The sequence below is a fragment of the Bubalus kerabau genome, chromosome 5 (genome assembly GCF_029407905.1).
Source record: "Bubalus kerabau isolate K-KA32 ecotype Philippines breed swamp buffalo chromosome 5, PCC_UOA_SB_1v2, whole genome shotgun sequence".
Classification (NCBI taxonomy): domain Eukaryota; kingdom Metazoa; phylum Chordata; class Mammalia; order Artiodactyla; family Bovidae; genus Bubalus; species Bubalus kerabau.
The window spans coordinates 32,825,335-32,843,771 of record NC_073628.1 but is presented as its reverse complement, the minus strand read 5'-3'; the positions used below and the strand labels follow the sequence as shown (position 1 = coordinate 32,843,771).

Below are 18,437 nucleotides of genomic sequence, written 5' to 3'. Positions count from 1 at the left end.
TTCCATCACCTCCACTAGCTTTGTTCGTAGTAATGCTTTCTAAGGCCCACTTGACTTCACATTCCAGGATGTCTGGCTCTAGGTCAGTGATCACACCATTGTGATTATCTGGGTCGTGAAGATCTTTTTTGTACAGTTCTTCTGTGTATTCTTGCCACCTCTTAATATCTTCTGCTTCTGTTGTTGAAAGAGGGTGTTTGCTATGACCAGGTCGTTCTCTTGGCAAAACTATTAGCCTTTGCCCTGCTTCATTCTATACGCCAAGGCCATATTTGCCTGTTACTCCAGGTGTTTCTTTACTTTCTCCTTTTGATTTCCAGTCCCCTATAATGAAAAGGACATCTTTTTTGGGTGTTAGTTCTAGAAGATCTTGTAGGTCTTTGTAGAACCGTTCAACTTCAGCTTCTTCAGCATTACTTGTTGGGGCATAGACTTGGATTACCGTGATACTGAATGGTTTGTTTTGGAAACAAATAGAAATCATTCTGTCGTTTTTTGAGATCGCACCCAAGTACTGCATTTCAGACTGTTTTGCTGACTGTGATGGCTACTCTGTTTCTTCTAAGGGATTCTTGCCCACCGTAGTAGATATAACGGTCATCTGAGTTAAATTCACCCATTCCAGTCCATTTTAGTTCGCTGATTCCTAAAATGTCAACATTCACTCTTGCCATCTCCTGTTTGACCACTTCCAATTTGCCTTGCTTCATGGACCTGACATTCCAGCGGCATGCAGCAGCTGTGCAGCACTGGAGTGGCCTGCGGCCAAGAGGTGGTACCCCACGTCCAAGGTCAGAGAAACCCCAGTAAGACGGTAGGCACTGGAGCAGCTGTGAGGTGATACCCCACATCCAAGGGCAAAGGAGAAGCCCTGGCAAGATGGTAGGAGGAGCGAATTCATGTTTAGAATCAAACCCCATTCCTGCCAGAGATGCTCAGAGGGTTCAAACAAACCTTGTGAGCACCAGGACCCAGGGACCCCACAGAGACTGAGACAGAACTGTGTTTGAGCATCTCCTGTGGAGGTATGGGTCAGCGGTGGTCTGCTGCAGGGCTCTGGGTGCAGATCTGGGTGTGGCACAAGCTCTCTTGGAGGAGGTCACCATTAACCCTACCATAGAGCTGCCAGAACTTACACTGGACTGGGAAATAGACTCTTGGAGGGCACAACAGAACCTTGTGCACCAGGACCCAGGAGAAAGGAGCAGTGGCCCCACAAGAGACTGTCCCGGACTTGCCTGTGGGTGTCCTGGAGTCTCCGGCAGACGTGTGGGTCAGTGGTGGCCTGCTGCAGGGTTGGGGGCTCTGAGTGTAGCGGTGCATACATGGGATCTTTTGAGGGAGGTCACTGAAAGATGAACTCCCCAGGTTGGTAGGTGCCCAATATGCTACTGGAGATCAGTGGAGAAACAATTTCAGAACAAATGAAGAGACGGAGCCAAAGCAAAAACAACACCCAGTTGTGGATGTGACTGGTGATGGAAGCAAGGTCCACAGCCTTCCCCTTCTTCAAAAGAGAAAAACTATCTTTCTGAATATTCCAAACAAAGCTCCTGTTTTCATAACTCACAATTTATACCAGATTTTTCAAAAATACTGTTGCTTTTATCTTATGAATATCTCCAGAATTTAGCATTGCATCCCCTTTATTTCCTTTAGGTTAGAGACTCTCAATTCGTCACCAGTGACTTTTTTGCAATCAAGACACTGTGCAGAGATGTGCAGAGGCATGCAGGTGATTCAGAGGTGAGTAGATATTCAAGACATCAAGGGTACTATTACCAAATAGAGATGCTAAAATATGTCCTCTAATAATCATAATTAAAGAAAAATAAACTTTGATTCAATGAATTTTGACTAATATCAAATGAAGCATTAAAATTTTTTTCAGAGGAAAGCATCTAATACCCATCTGCTTGTGATTAAATAAAATTTAAAGACTATATTATGTTTTAAAATCTGAATTCTGCAGTAAAATATATAAGGTTTGAAACCCTGAAATTTGACTTCTAAATTACCAGTTATTGACATTATCCAAATTATTTCTTTTCTCTGGATTTGGTGCCATAATTTTAAAAATGTGATTAATAATTAAGTGGATTGATATAATGAAGGTAAATCACTAAGCAAGTGTTTTGAATATAGCAGATGATCAATAGATATTAACAACCATGCTTCATAATATTACTTCTATTGACAACAAATTTGCTCATTTTTGTCAGCATTTCCTTTAACTCATAAGTACACAGCTTGCAATGTCTTTTTTTCTCCTGTATTTGCACCCTTTCCAACTTAGGCATGCTCTTCCAGGCCAAGTCAAAACTTGACTCTTAAAAAAACAACAACAAAACAAAACTTTTATTCGAATTAGTATCATACCACTGGATTTTCCTCAAGTCCTTTCTCCATACTTCTCTGCACTTATATCTTAAGCTTTGTGCTGTGCTATTTTTCAGTTTTACGTTCTAACACCTTTTTGTGTTTTTACTCTTAATGGGATTGTAGAGTGTGAAATACATTAATTTGTCTAAGAACAACTGAGAACATACATTTTCAAATTATGTATGGGAGTGAAAAAGTAAATAAGGATTTTTTTTTTTAATTTATTCTTTTACTGAAGGATAGTTGCTTTACAGAATTTTTTTTTCTGTCAAACCTCAGCCATAGGTATACATAAATCCCTTCCCTTTTGAATCTCCCTCCCATCTCCCTCCCCACCCCACCCCTCTAGGTTGATACAGAGCCGTTGTTTGAGTTTCCTGAGCCATACAGCAAATTCCCGTTAGCTATCTATTTTACATATGACAATGTAAGTTTCCATGTTACTCTTTCCATACATCTCACCCTCTCCTCCCCTCACCCCATGTCCATAAGTCTATTCTCTATGTCTGTTTTTCTATTGCTGCCCTGTAAATAAATTCTTCAGTACAATGAGAAACACTAAAAGTTTAATACAAGCTTATAGGGATGAAAAGATCTAAGATAAGATTTTAGTTAACTATGATCTTCAGAGATGCCAATGTCATAGTATAAAAAGATCTAATGGGCTCTCATAGTGTTCAAGCTAGCACTTCACTAATTTAGAACCTATTTATTCCTTAAAAATGCATTAGGATTGCTCTACATCATTTCTGACATAGCAGTTTGAATCCCTCTAGAATTGAGTAAAAAAAATTAATTTGTTAGCCCTCATCGGTTAGATGATTTTATTTGAATGTCTACTGAAATCATTCTGTATAGTGCTGACAGATGATTTAATAAAAACTACTTAGGATTTTCTACACAAATTATTAATAGTTAAGAAAAATGGATTGGAAAACTTGAAAGCAATCTGACAGCCAAATCAAAATAATGCTTTCTAGTGTCATTCTAATGTCTGTCCCCCCTCCTCTCTTAAGCACAAGTTTGCTCATTCCTGTCTTCATGTCTTTCATTCTTAATCTTTAAATAATCAGTAAACTGCCAGGTCTATCCCTTTTCCAGTTCTTATAAAACTGAATTTAATATTTTTATAGCAACTGAACAGTGAGTGGGGTGCCTGCTATAATGGGAATATGTGCTGCATAAAGGACCACTTTGGACAGTACACATTTTGCCTTTTGAAAAGTTTTATCACTTTTGTCTTTTGAAAAGTTTTATCAGTGTTTTTTTCCTCTGAATGGAGATACCTACTTTCTTCTGGGGGAAACATCTGTGTTAAAAGCATACTTTATACACTATAGAAAAGAGAGTTCCTAACATGAAGCTGCTGAGGGACTCTATGGCAAGGTCACCACTGTCTGTCTCAATTCTAACTTCCCATGATCTCTGAGATGTCACCATGAAAATCAGTGTTCTGGGTTGTAACTGTGATGTGTCCCATCATTTATTCCTCAAACATTAAAAGGTTATGTGAACCATGCACTAAAAATAAAAGGAATCATGAAAAACTATGTATGCCCTTGAGATCTCACTGTCTGTTGGGGAGATAGACACAAATACTATAACACGCAGGAATAAAATAAACAGTTTGTATTGAACTTCTATGTAAAAATACATATTCTTTAAAGAGTAATATTAGTATGATTACATAAAAATAATGGAGAACCTATAAACATGTATTATTGTTTGATTATTAAAACAAATATAATGAGCACAATACACTGAATAATGGGAATGGGTTTACATCTAACATAAGTACAACTCCAGAAAACATGCAATTGTAATCCCTTGAAAGAACCCAACCAAGCTGCCCTTGAAAACCTGACCAGTAGAATCCATAACAGATATCAATGAATATTTATTGTAGTTTAAGGTAAAAAGTTTTAGGATGATTTAGTATGCAGTATTCGATAAACAATACCATAGCATAGATATACTCCACTGTATTCTTCTATTAATTTTGAAGTATTATCTTTTATATCTAAACTTATTGTATGTACAAATTAATTTCTGCTTATGGAGAAATGGTTCATCCCTGGTGGCTCAGACAGGGATGAGAATCTGCCTGCAATGCTAGAGACCTGGGTTCAATCCCCAGGTTGGGAAGATTCCCTGGAGAAGGAAATGGTGACCCACTCCAGTATTCTTGCTTGGAAAATTCTGTGGACAGAGGATCCTGGCGGGCTACAGTCCATAGGGTCACAAAGAGCTGGACACGACTGAGCGACTAAGCACACAGGGAGAAATAAAAAAGTTCTTTTTCATCTCAAGTGTTTGTGGCCTTTGTGGCTAGAAACGTCTTTTTCACCAGTGAATTCTGTTGCAAATCAAATGGCCATGTATTCGTCTGTTGATGAGAATGTTTTGCACTCTATTCACTAGTCCTACTTGTCTGTTATTACTCTATCTCATACTGCATCGCTTAAAAATCATGTAAGTTCTCCAACTTTGTATTTATTTTTCAATATTTTTTTAAACTGTCATAGGTCCTTTGCTTCCCCATATAAATTTTAGAAACAACTTGTCTCTTCTTTAAGAAAACTGAGCAAATTTTGACAGAAAGAAGTTTCTAAGTATAATTTTTAAAATTACTAAATGCATTCCATAATATGTCGAAACTTATGATTAGCTTGCATGCAATTCATTACTTAAATATGTTTCACCCTCATATCTGTCAGTGTATCTAGCTTATAGTAAGTGTTCCAAAATAGTTTGAAGAAATAAAGATAATTTATTCTTATTAATTTCTTCAGTACAATGAGAATTTCTTCAGTACAGTTCACCATTATTTTATTATTATATTTGCTTTTTCTCTTGAAGCTGAGCTTACAAGTGAGCCCTATACTGGATATGAATTTGTCTTTTAGGCTTTTCTTTTTTCAATTTGAATATTTCCACTAAATGGTGGAGTCTTCAGTTATGTCTGTACTTTTTAAGAAATTCTAGGAGAAAACAGTTTTCCAACATACATCAGATATATGTGGATATATATATATATGTGTGTGTGTGTGTATATGTATAAATATACTTACAAAATGGTTTAGACATTTTCTAAAATTAGTATGCCCAATTAATAATGTACATACTATTTAATGAATGATAGAGAAAATTTAAACAATGCATAAAGTTCTTAAAAATTTAGTAGTATATCTTCCAAATGTGTTTTATGGAATATAAGTTCTTAAACATAATCAGGGAACAAAAGTCTTCATTGTCAAATCAGAAATTGTTAATGTTACACTCTCTCCTCTTTCCCTTGGTTGTCTCAGTATGTTAAAGCTCATTAAAGGTTCTGAGACATCCTGTCATACAGAAGCCAGTTTATCATCGTTAAAGATAGGGGTTTGCTGGCTAATCTCATCGTTTACCCCTTCTGCACTCAGTTATAATGCTTTTTTCAGAAACTTGTAAACTAGTGTGTCCCTGGACCAGCAGCATAGGGATCAATTTAAAAATTTTTATAAATGCAGAATCTCATATACCACCCCAGACCTAGTGAATCTGAATCTGCAAATTACCAGAATTCCTCAGGGTGTTCTTATGCAGGGTAAATTTTAGAACAACTGCTTTAGTATACAGTTTTGAAATTTTGGGATTAATATCTTGTTCCCCTAAATATTTATTATGAACATTCACTACTTAATTTAACTTTAGTATTTTTGTAAATAATAAAGACTTTTATGGAATTAGGTTACTTCTAGGCTTTCAGACTATTCCTGTGTGCTCCAGCACATGGGTTCTCTCACTGTCAGCTTTAGCTAGCCTGTATAGCTGATTATATTTCAATCTTAAACTACCTGTCATAGAACACAAGGAAGGAGACACAAGTTTCCTTTCTAGGTCTCCTAAATCTCTACGACATTTAAAGTATTTTTCCTCCGACTTTAAAGTAAAACTTGTATTTTGTATGTCCATATCATTACTGAAGTGGCTTGATTTGAAATAACATTTCTGCCTTTTTGGATTGCTCTTTATCCCCATGGAATAGCTTGAAAATCAGGAGAAACTAATGTCACAAGGACTTTCAGATCTGAATCAGCGATGTCTATCCTTGAAGTCTTCCTGACAGTAGTAAAAGTTTCTTATTAACCATATTTCATTTTCATTTGCTACACTTGGTCTCTTTCCTTAAGAGAGGATTTTATTTGTTAAAGCAGGATTTTGACAGCTGTTTACTCTAAGTTCCTTCATACTATACATATATTCTTTTGGGTAATCTTTCCAGATTTGTCAAATTTACTGCGGTTGCTGTCTTCTCCCCCAAGATAGATATCAGAAACTTATTTTCCTGGTATACTTGAAGGTGTGCAGATACGTGGATCAGGTCTATAAACCAGAAATACTAGTGTGAGATTTTGTTTAGAAGAAAATAATGTGAGGGAGCAGGTGTCTCAAATTCATTTTTCAAAGAGGATGGTGGCAAAGGCAGTCAGCTTTAGGGGGTAGATTGCAAGAGGTTCTGAAGTTCTGTGCCCCTTGTCAACAAAATGAGCTAATGTGTTCACTCCCTGGGTGTGCAGGGTCATTGCAGGAACACTATTGAGCTGTAATTCATGTTTTTTTGGGCTGTGTAGTGTCAAAGTTCTAATCTTTTCTTCTCACCAAGTGAACTTTGCGTTGCTTAATATTTTTTTTTTTTAATTCCTGTTCTGCTTAAACATGCCACAATGATTCTTTTATTTGCAAATAAGTATGTAGACTCATAAATGACAATGGTTACTAATATTGTCAGTTAATTAACTTTAAAAAGATGTATGTAATAGGTTTATTGTCTTTCAAGAAAGTCATATACTGAGGAGTACACAGTACATATTGAGAAATGTGTATAGGAGTTGATTTATAGTTTCCTTGCTAGATTACAGAAACTTTCTTAATTCTCTTTCCAACTAGGTGATCTTGATTTAAAATGGATAAAAATGTATTTGCTAATGTGTATTATTTCATAAAACTTTCTATCTTTATTCTATTATATCCCAGATATCAAAGAAAAGAAAGTAGCATAATAAGAAAACTCTTTGGGGATGTGTATCTGATGACTTATTTCCAATTGCTGCCCCATAGGAGTTACTAAAGTCATGATAATTTTGTTAATCAATATAATTTAGCACTCTTCTTCCCTGATTGTTTTGCAAGAAAGGGAGAAAGAAAAATACACTTTCACTGATGAACTATTCTGCCTGCGTATATTCTGCCTGAAGAACTCATAGAACATATACATGAAATTGTGAAGTCCCAACTGAGGTACTTAACTTTTAAGTTTAAAGTTTGGGAACAAAATAAGGATTAGTTTCCTGCTTCTATACATCTAAGTTTCAGCACACAGAATTCACAAGAAAACATTATTTTGTGAATACTGCCAGGTGTGCAGTTGCATGCAAGAAAAGGAAAGATAACTGTGCTGATTACAGTTATCCCTCAGTATCTTCAGGGGATTGGTTCCAGGACTTGCCTTGGATCCAAAATCCATGGACACTACAGTCCTGTGGTCAGCCTTCCATTCCTGCAGATGCAAAAGCCATGGATAATGAGAACAGATGGTATAATCTCTTTTGTTCTTCTAGATCTGTTCTTTCTCTACCTACTTGTATCCCAGGTGTGGTGTAGGAATACGATCCTGGTGGTTCCCTTGCACCTTGGGTTTGAATTCTGTTTAATCATTAAGAAGGATCAGCAGGAGATAACATAGTAGGGGGAAGGAGAGATAGAAACATTTATATCTTTGATCTCTCCTCTCTGGGCTTTGTGTCAAAAGATGAGTTTCTCTACCAAAGGTCACAGCTCATCTCTGATAGTCCTTATCTACAACTGGAGATTTCTCTAAGGCTCTAATAACAGTTCCTTCCATTTATTCCATTAGTGTAGTAGCAATTTCTCCCTGCTACTAACCCCAAGTATTTTCTTATCTATTATTAACTGTCACTTTGCCTATAGCTCTATTGATGGGCTTTTCATAAAATGCTGTACAATCATTTCTTTTAAAGTTGATCTATTTCTCTTCTGGAATTCCATTTAGTGCTTTAATTCCATGAGTCATCCTATGTTATCTAGGTTGGGTTATCTATATACTTGACAAAAGAATGAATATCCTTTTCTTTCAGTAGAAATAGAGTAAGGACCACCTGATCTGCTTCTTGAGAAATTTGTATGCAGGTCAGGAAGCAACAGTTAGAACTGGACATGGAACAACAGACTGGTTCCAAATAGGAAAAGGAGTACGTCAAGGCTGTATATTGTCACCCTGTTTATTTAACTTATATGCAGAGTACATCATGAGAAACGCTGGACTGGAAGAAACACAAGCTGGAATCAAGATTGCCGGGAGAAATATCAATAACCTCAGATATGCAGATGACACCAGCCTTATGGCAGAAAGTGAAGAGGAACTAAAAAGCTTCTTGATGAAAGTAAAAGTGGAGAGTGAAAAAGTTGGCTTAAAGCTCAACATTCAGAAAATGAAGATCATGGCATCCGGTCCCATCACTTTATGGGAAATAGATGGGGAAACAGTGGAAACAGTGTCAGACTTTATTTTTCTGGGCTCCAAAATCACTGCAGATGGTGACTGCAGCCATGAAATTAAAAGACGCTTACTCCTTGGAAGGAAGGTTATGACCAACCTAGATAGCATATTCAAAAGCAGAGACATTACCTTGCCAACAAAGGTCCGTCTAGTCAAGGCTATGGTTTTTCCTGTGGTCATGTATAGATGTGAGAGTTGGACTGTGAAGAAGGCTGAGCACCAAAGAATTGATGCTTTTGAACTGTGGTGTTGGAGAAGACTCTTGAGAATCCCTTGGACTGCAAGGAGATCCAACCAGTCCATTCTGAAGGAGATCAGCCCTGGGATTTCTTTGGAAGGAATGATGCCAAAGCTGAAACTCCAGTACTTTGGCCAGCTCATGCGAAGAGTTGACCCCTTGGAAAAGACCCTGATGCTGGGAGGGATTGGGGGCAGGAGGAGAAGGGGACGACAGAGGATGAGATGGCTGGATGGCATCACTGACTCGATGGACATGAGTCTGGGTGAACTCCGGGAGTTGGTGATGGACAGGGAGGCCTGGCGTGCTGCGATTCATGAGGTCGCAGAGTCGGATACAACTGAGCGACTGAACTGAACTGAACTGAATCTTGGACATGCAGTGATATTATGATTATGAAACTATCTCTAGGGTTGGCTTGGAAAGTATAGGACAAAATCCTAGGAGATGAAATATCCATGGTACATTGTCACTGTGCTGACAGTGGTAATTAAATAGGAATTCAGGCATAATTTGTTACTTTTGGCAATACTAGAGAGGGTACATAGAGTAAGTGAAAGTGAAAGTGAAGTCGCTCAGTCATGTCCGACTCTTTGCGACCCCGTGGACTGTAGCCCTCCAGGCTCCGCCGTCCATGGGATTCTCCATCCATGGGATTCTTCAGGCAAGAATACTGGAATGGGTTGCCATTTCCTTCTCCAGGGGATCTTCCCAACCCAGGGATCGAACCCAGGTCTCCCGCATTGCAGGCAGACGCTTTAACCTCTGAGCCACCAGGCAAGGACCAAGTAAAAGTGTTATTGCCCAACCCTGAGGCAAAGAGAGAAAGCAGAAAGCTTCTTGGGAATTTTAATGGTTGAGATTCATATTTAGGGCTTTATAGTCAACAATATTGACACCCTCACTTGAGCTTTAATGTGTTGGCTTGAGTGTTTGTTTGGAGTTGTTCTGACATTCCAATCTCCAATCCCAGCAAACAAAGGAATTGACTTGGGAGAATTAAGAACTAGACTACTGAAAGCTGAGTTTAACTCTAATCTTGAAGAAAATATTCTACAAGAATGTGGTGCTTTCCAATAGGATTTGATACATGACTCAAACATGTGGACATACAGTGAAATCACTTCTGTACCTGGAATACAGGCGTCCAGGAAGCAAAAGGTAGAAGTAAGAATCAGGTGAGTAATCTGCATATTAGAACACTATGGACCTTGATCAGATTTCTCTAGTTTTATTCTTCCCAGGTATAGTTACCATCTTGTTGTTAATACATTTAACAACTCAAAGTTTCATATCTTGTCTCTATTATATTTGGTTCAGTGAATATAGAAAACTTGGTTCTCAACACAGAATTTTTTTAAATTGGAGGAATATGTAACATAAATTTCAGCATTTTAACCATTTTGAAGTGTACACTTCAGTAGCACTTAGTTCATTTACATTATTGTGTAACCATGACCTCCATTACCCTCCAGAGCTATTTTCATCTTTCCAAACAGAAAGTATTTTGTACTGTTAAACAATAATCATTTGTTCTCTCTTCAGCCCCTAACAACCAACATTCTAATTTCTTTCTCTGAATTTGACTACCCGAGATACCTCATGTAGTTAGAATTGTACAATATCTGTTCCTTCATCTCTGGCTTACTTCACTTACATAATGTCTTCTAGGCTCATCTATATTGTAGCATGTATGTATTTAAGAATGTTTATATATCTGTAACTGGAGGTATGGGGCTGTATTCTCACAACTAACCATAGTACAAAACACATCATTTTTCCCAAACTCTTTGATTAAAAATTAAACTAAATTGTTCTCTTAATTGTGCTAGCTACATATTTTCAAGAATATATTGTTTCTTCATTTCTAAAAAGTCGTAAAGAAATATAATAATTTTTTTCACAATTTCTGACTTTTTGATTGTGATTCACAGGCTTGCTAATGCAGAACAGGGAGATTATACAGAGGAAGGAAAACTCCCAGACTTGTTCTATGAGGCCACCATCACCCTGATACCAAAACCAGACCAAATAAAAAAGAAAGAAAGAAAGAAAATTATGGGCCAATATCACTGTCAACTACAAATTGGCACTTACCAAGAGCATTGCCAATGACTGAACAACAAATGCATTTGCCACCTGCCTCTGTGGAGATTGAACCCCATGCTGCTGTAGCTGTTGACCTCCAACACCCCCTGAGGGAGTTCAGGGCGGAGTGAGGCACTCTGTGTTCCAGGGAATCTGGTGGGACAGGTCTTTAGATAGTTGGATGTTTTTAGGGACAGATTTTATGATCTCAATCCTTGCATCTCCTTATATCTAGAGAAGCACTAACTTCCTTCATGGTGATATCAGATCCTCATGACCAACAAAAAGCCTTTTGTAAAATGAGTGCTTCATGGTATTGAACTCCCCCTTCACCAAAACCTTATATATTGTCTTTCCCCCACTGCTACTTTGGAGCAGTCTCTCAGAGCCATCTGAGATTCTGCCTCCCGGGCTGCAGTCCTCATTTTGCCCCCAATAAAACTTAACTCACAACTCTCAAGTTGTATATCTTTTTTTAGTCAGTATCACTAATGAACATACATACAAAAGTCCTCAACAAAATACTATCAATCCAAATCCAACAACATATTAAAAGGATTATACACCATGATCAAGTGGAATTTATCCCAGGGGCAAAAGGATTCTTTAATACTTACAAATCAAACAGTGTGATATACCATGTTAATAAATTAAAGATTAAAAGCCGTATGATTATCTCAATAGATGCAGGAAAGGATTTTGACAAAATTCAACACCTATTTATGATAAAAACTCTCCAGAAAGTGGGCACAGAGGGAACATAACCTCAACATAATAAAAGCCATATACAATAAACCTACAGCTAACATCATACTGAATAGTGAAAAGCTGAAAGCATTTTCTCTAAGAGCAGGAACAAGACAAGGATGTCCACTCTCACCACTTTTATTCAGCATAGTTTTGGAAGTCCTGGCTGTGGCAAGCAGGGCAGAAAAAGAAATAAAGGGAATCCAAATTGGTAAAGAAGAAGTTAAACTGTCATTGTTTGCAGATGACATGATACTATACCCAGGAAATCCTAAAGAACCTGCCAGAAAACTAGTAGAGCTCTTCAATGAATTTGTAAAGTTGCAGGTTACAAAGTTAATATACAGAAATGTTGCATTTCTATACACTAACAATGAAAGTTCAGAAAGAGAAATTCAATAAACAATTCCATTTATCTTCTCATCAAAAAGAATAAAATAGCTAAAAATAAACCTACCCAAGGAGGCAAAAGACCTGTACTCCTAAAACCATAAGATGCTGATGAAAAAAGTCAAAGGGGGCACAAACAGATGGAGATAAATATCATGTTCGTGGATTGGGAGAATCAATATTGTCAAAATGACTATTCTACCCAAGGTAATCTACAGATTCAGTGTGCTGCTGCTGCCGCTGCTAAGTCACTTCAGTCATGTCCGACTCTGTGCAACCCCAGAGACCGCAGCCCACCAGGCTCCCCCATCCCCGGGATTCTCCAGGCAAGAACACTGGAGTGGGTTGCCATTTCTTTCTCCAGTGCATGAAAGTGAAAAGTGAAAGTGAAGTTGCTCAGTTGTGTCCGACTCCCAGTGACCCCATGGACTGCAGCCTACCAGGCTCCTCTGTCTATGGGATTTGCCAGGCAAGAGTACTGGAGTGGGTTGCCATTGCCAGATTACCATTGGTACTTTTCACAGAATTAGAATAAAAAATCTTAAAGGATACATGCATTCCAGTGTTCATTGCAGCATTGTTTACAACAGCCAAGAGCTGGAAGCAACCTAAATGTCCATCAATAGTGTAATGGATAAAGAAGACGTGCTACATATATATATATAATGGCATATTACAATGGAATGAGATGGATGAACCTAGAGCCTATTATACAGAGTAAAGTAAATCATAAAGAGAAATATAAATTTTGTATCCTGATGCATATATATGGAGTCTAGAAAGATGGTACAGCAATGGAGAAACAGACATAGAGAACAGACAGGGGGAGGGGAGGAGGGAGAGGGTGAGATGTACAGAGACAGTAACATGGAAACTTACAATACCGTATGTAAGATAGACAGCCAAGGGGAATTTGCTGTATGACTCAGGACTTCAAATAGGGGCTCTATGACTCTAAAGTGGTGGGGTGGGGAAGAAGATGGGAGGAAGGTTCGGGAGGAAGGGGACATGGGTGTCCCTATGGCTGATTCTTGTTGATGTATGACAGAAAACCACAAAATTCTGTAAAGCAATTATCCTTCAACTAAATTTGTAAAATTAAAAAAAAGCAGGGGGAGTAGATAAAGATGTGCTACATATATACAATGGAATATTACTTAGCCATTAAAAAGAAATAATGCCATCTACAGCAACATGGATGGACCTAGAGATTGTCATACTGAGTGAAGAAAGTCAGATAGAGAAGGGGAAATATTTTATGATATCCCTTATATGTGAATTCTAGAAAAAAAATGATATAAATGGACTTATTTATGAAACAGACTCACAAACTTAGAGAATGAACTTATAGTTGCCAGGGGGTAAGATGGGGGGTAGGGATAGTAAGGGAGTTTGAAATCAACATGTACACATTGCTGTATTTAAAATGCATAACCAACAAGGACCTACTGTATAGCACAGGGAACTGTGCTCAATGTTATGTGGCAGCCTGGATGGGGAAGGATTTTGGGAAAGAATGGATACATGTAAATGTATGGCTGAGGCCCTTTGCTGTCCACCTGTAACTATCATGATGTTGTTAATCAGCTATACCCCACACAAAATATGGCCTTTAAAAAAGAACAGGGAGATTAAAATTTTCCCCATAAGGTAGTAATTAATCTTCCAATACTAAGTGGACTAGAATTAGAAGCTGATGTTAGCTGGTCAGCCTTCTGAGAGTTCTATTCAGACAAATTTCTTTCTTTTGTCATAACTGGAAACAAATCACTAAAATATTGGGCCAAGTTTTGGCTTACGAAGCTTTATAACTTCTAGTAATTGAAGATTTAGCTTATGTTTTTCCATTTTTTGCAATATTATCTTATGAAAAAGTAACTGCATTTGTTATTAACTGGAATTATTTCTTGCGTGTCTTCACTAACATTTCTATCTGCCTTGGGAGTGATCATGCACAAGTTGTGGAAATTTAGCTGGCATAATGGAATGATGAATCCTCATGCCCTGAAATTAAGCTTCCTGAATTCGTCTGGACAGAGTGAAATCATTTTTCTTTCTACTTTCACACAATGAACATTAGAGAAAAGAATTTCATTGCAGACTTAGTTCTCCTGAGAATAAGGTAGATGGTATGATCAATGTAAGCTTAAAGAGACTGTTGCTGCTGCCGCTAAGTCACTTCAGTCATGTCCAACTCTGTGCGACCCCATAGATGGCAGCCCAGCAGTCTCCTCTGTCCCCGGGATTCTCCCGGCAAGAACATTGGAGTGGGTTGCCATTTCCTTCTCCTCAAACCATGATTAGCAGCAGTATATATGAAACTATTTATAGTCAGTCCTCCAATCCACTTTCTTTGGTGGATTCTGAAAACATAAGCCCAAAGAAGATATCCTCCTTACTGCTGAGACGAAAAGGTGAAAAATTTATTTCCCTATCACTGGGCTAGATGTATGAGTATTCCTATTTTCTTCTCCAATATAAATTGTACCTTTAAGATCTATAAACTTCCACCCAACTCAAAAAGCTATTTTTGTATTTTTTCAAGTCTTTACTGAATTTGTTACAGTATCTCTTCTGGCATTTTGTTTTATGTTTTGTTTTTTTGACCACAAAGCATGTGGAATTTTAGCTGCCTGACCAGGGATCAAACCTGTATCCTTGGCATTTGAAGGTGAAGTCGTAAGCACTGGACTGCCAGGGAAGTCCCAGAAAGCTACCTTTTGATTATTCTCGATCCCAGCAGAAGTTATAGGATTTATAGCCTTGTGTCTGGAGGCAGACATATCTGGATTAAAATCTTGCCCTCGGTTTTGTAAAAACCCATTTTCACCTGTGTCACCTGTAAAACTGCTTAGTCTCTCTCTTCCTAATTTCCTCACCTGAAAAGTGAGGACACTCAGAATCTTTCCAGTAAGGCCATGAGGACTGTAAATTGTATCAGGCAGTACATGTCTATATGTTAGATGCTCAACAAACCCTAACTGTCACCAGCATGGTGATTATCATTATCAGCACTATCATTAGTATCACCATCTTTAAACTCTGCTTATACCATTTATCATCTTTGCAAAATTTTGGCCTCCTTTTGTATTGTTCAGTTACAAATATAGTTATGTATTATCTCTTCAATCAGTTTGTAAGTTTTTTGATAACAGTAACAGAATTCTTATATTTGTTACATGATTGGAATATAGGAATAGGAAATGTATTAATTTGCTATTGCTGCCATAGCAAATTATCATAAATTTAGTGCTCAGTGACTTAACAACACAAATATTTTCTATAGAGTGTGAGGTCAGAAGTTCAAAGTCGGTTTCATTGGGTTTGAAACCAAGGTGTCAACAGAGCCATGCTTTCTCTGGACTTCCGGGGGGGCGGGGGGTGGGGGTGGGAGGGAATCTTTGTTTACTTTTTCCAACTTCTATAACTGCATCCTTGCTTTTCCTCAATCTGTGGCTATTTTCCCAGTTTTCAAAACCAGCAATATAAGCCTCATTACAGTTTTTTTTTTTTTTCCATCTTTACATCACCTTCACTTCTTTTGTTAAGTCTCTCTCTTGCTCCCTCTTATAGGGACACTCAATGATTACTCTTAGAGGTCACACAGATAGTCCAGATTAATGTCCTTACCCCAGATAAACTTTATGCATTCAAATCTTCTGTTTCCACATACGTTGAATTTCACAGTCTTCAAGGATTAGGATATAGATATATTTAGGGCTTATTGTTCATCCTACAATGATTCACCCTTTGGTCCACAAATATTCATGTTCAGCCCACATGCAAAATGTATTCATGCTATACCAACATCCCCCAAAGACTTAAAGCATTGTAAAACCAATTAAGTCCCAAATCTCAAATACCATAACCTCAGAAGTACTCAAATCATTACTTAAATAACCTCAATCAGGTATGGGTGAGAGTCTGGGTATAATTCTTCCTGGGACAAAATTTATCTCCATTTGTCAACCTCTGAAAATAGAAAATAAGTTATGTTGTTTGCTTCCAAATTACAGTGATGGAGAAGGCCTAGGATAACAGTATATCACTTCAAAAGACAGGAAATGGAAGGAAGAAAGTAGTCACTAGCCTCCTAAATGTTTGAAATCCAAATGGGCAAACACCATTGGCAAACACCATTGGGATTCACCAATAATTCCCAATAATCCTGGGAATAATCCTCTCTGCTTTGTGACTCCACCCTCTGTACCCATGGTTTTCCCTTCTGTGCACAGGGCTGCAACCACTGGGCCCACATTTTCTCCTTCTTCATCCTTAGAGTCATACTCCATTTTTCTAAAATGGTAGCATACATTTTCAGCTAAGTAAATTCATCAAGTTCTTTTTCCTACTATAATTTCAGAAGTCAGAGGTCTTATTTCATTTTGTCACACAGTATTTTAGAAGCATTAAGGAGCCAGTCAAATACTGGTGGATTTTTCTAGTCAAAGTGGATTGAAATTTATAAATTTATCCAGGATTAATGAATCTAAATAAAAGATCTGGTATAATAACATATGTATCATCTAAAGTACCCCATGCACACACAAGAAAGAAGAATTTTCAGGGATACATATGTATACTTGCTCAGTCATGTCTGACTCTTTGCAACCCCAAGTGACTGTAGCCCACCAGGCTCTGCCATCCATGGCATTTTCCAGGCAAGAATACTGGAGTGGGTTGCCATTTTCTACTCCAGAGGATCTTCCCTACCCAGGGATTGAACTTGTGTCTCCTGCGTTGGCAGGCAGATTCTTTACCACTGTGCAACCTGGGAAATCCTATGTACACTTAGGGAATCAGAAAAGTGGGACATTAGGTCTTGCTCTAACATAATCTCTGTGTAACCTTTGTAAGTCCTTGCTTCCCCTGGGCCTTCATTTCTTTACCTGTTAAGAGAGAGGACAGATCTTCATAGTCCATTTATTTTTCAAGGTATTATGAGTCTCACACAGAACAGAGGACTTTTAGAGGCTGTTCAACATCTCAGTCACAGACTTAAATGCCCTTAGAAGACATACCAAGACCTACCACCAGCACAACCACTACCATCTTTATAAATGTAAATAAAAGAGAAAGAGACATTGTAATTGATGGGCCCCTTCCACCCCCACACACAAACATACACATTACTCCTAGGGATCACAGTCTTAGATATTTACAAGAAGTCTCACTGAAATCTTTCCAAACATTGACTAGACTATCATGTCCATTTTTAATGGGAGAAAAAATGTACAGTTCAGAAAAATTAAGGCAGTTTCTAGAGCAATAGAACCAAGAATAGGGGAGTTGAGATTCCAATGTGGTTCTATCTGACTTTATCCTGAAAGTCTGGACAATTGAATCTCCATCCAACCTTTCTTAGAAATCATTCCAAACTGAAAATTCCAGGAAACTCATTTACTTATTTTTTTGTAGTTGTAAGTCACTTTAATAAAGGTACTAATCTGACATATTTAGGGAACAGAAGAAATATCTTAGTGATAAAACAGTGTCCCAGGGGAATTCCCTGATGGTTCAGTGGTTAAGAATTTGTCTTGCCATGCAGGAAATGCAAGTTCGATTCCTGCTCAGGGAACTAAGACCCCACATGCTGCAACTAAGACCTGATGCAGCCAAATAAATAAAGAAAAACAAGCAAAAATACAGTGTCCTAGGGTCCTAAAAATGAACATGCCAGTACTGATGGAAGAGTTAAACTTTCAGGGGTAATTTTCTTTACCGTAATGGGAATCATAATCTCTAGAGAAGATTTTTTCATTCCTTCAGAATATTCTTTTAGTTCTTACCTTCTGCCTTACATTATAAATGTGAGAGGGAAAAAATGTTTCAACATGGCCAAGTTAAACTATATGGTAGGCTGATCAAAGCCAGGGAAAGCTTGTTGTTTAGATATTTCATTCCTTTATAGTCTCTTTCATGCTCCAGGCGTGGATTGGAAAAGAATTTCCAGACATGAGACAGAATGAGAGGAAAATAAAGTTTATTAGAATGGGAGATGCTGTTAGAACAGTGGGCCAGCTCAAGAGAGAA

General features: G+C 37.8%; 1 long non-coding RNA gene across 2 annotated transcripts in view; it reads right to left on the bottom strand.

The window, feature by feature from the left end:
• Positions 1 to 11,560, bottom strand: part of LOC129652611 (uncharacterized) — a 72,933-nt gene extending 61,373 nt beyond the window's left edge. The window contains exon 1 of one of the 2 annotated variants that reach the window (XR_008714619.1): positions 11,277 to 11,560. This is a non-coding gene — a long non-coding RNA (uncharacterized LOC129652611). The remainder of the gene's footprint in view (positions 1 to 11,276) is intronic. The other variant, XR_008714620.1, reaches the window with a different exon arrangement.
• Positions 11,561 to 18,437: the final 6,877 nt, after the last annotated feature.